The sequence below is a fragment of the Sinocyclocheilus rhinocerous genome, unplaced genomic scaffold (assembly GCF_001515625.1).
Source record: "Sinocyclocheilus rhinocerous isolate Xijiao unplaced genomic scaffold, SAMN03320098_v1.1 scaffold3493, whole genome shotgun sequence".
Taxonomy (NCBI): domain Eukaryota; kingdom Metazoa; phylum Chordata; class Actinopteri; order Cypriniformes; family Cyprinidae; genus Sinocyclocheilus; species Sinocyclocheilus rhinocerous.
In genome coordinates, this window is record NW_015647951.1 from 77,695 (window position 1) to 78,690 (window position 996).

The 996-nt window shown below is 35.7% G+C and overlaps 1 pseudogene; it reads left to right on the forward strand.

Moving 5' to 3' along the window:
• LOC107709404 (endothelin-converting enzyme-like 1) overlaps positions 1–996 on the forward strand; it is a 53,478-nt pseudogene that overhangs the window by 46,795 nt on the left and 5,687 nt on the right.

Genomic DNA, 996 nt, shown 5'->3' on the forward strand with positions numbered 1-996 from the left:
CAGCACGACTGTTTTCAACATTGATAATAATCAGAAATGTTTGTTGAGCAGCAAATCAGCATATTAGAATGATTTCTGAAGATCATGTGACACTGAAGACTGGAGTAATGATGCTGAAAATACAGCTTTGATCACAGAAATAAATTACAGTTTAACAGATATTCACATAGAAAACAGCTGTTTTATATTAGAATTATATTTCACTGTTTTTACAGTGTTTTTGATCAAATAAATGCAGCCTTGATGAGCAGAAGAGACTTAAAAATATTTTTAAAATCGTACCAACCACATTTTTAAACGCTAGTGGATATTATTCTACACATTCATTTTTCTATCATGTTGAGGACACCGTTGTGTTTAATGATATTTTCTTCACACAAACCTTCCAGTATTTGTACATCTTCACTATGGCATTATTTATTATATTTATTAATTTGTTTTCCAGCTACACTTCACAATGAAGCTTTCATCATTATCTGGGAAATAAAAGCCACCTGTTAGAGAATCAATCCAGAGAGACAGAAACAGAGAGAGAGAGAGTTCATTTTCATCTTTTGTTCATTATTATTGTTCTTTTCTTGCTCCTATAAATGCTTTGGCAATACAATCTACAGTTTGATGTATGCAGCTTATTTGAATTTGAATTTGACAGAAACAGAGAAGGAAACCTCATTAACTCATATTTTTAGATTTCCTCCGTCAACTAACTATCGCTTCATCATTTTAAGCTCATCTTTGTCTCTGTTCAGTTTTTCCTGCAGGAATTCTCCAGCCGACTCTCTACGATCCTGAATTCCCTCAGTGAGTGTCACAGTCGTTCCTCTGGTGATTCCCTGGGATTCCAGACGGGTTACATTTTCACCAGCAGCCAGACATTCAGAACACATTACAGGGATTTTAACACAGGATTGTGTGTGTGTGTGTGTGTGTGAGTCTCTGTGTGTGAGAGTGTGTGTGTGTGAGAGTCTCTGTGTGTGAGAGTGTGTGTGTGTGTGT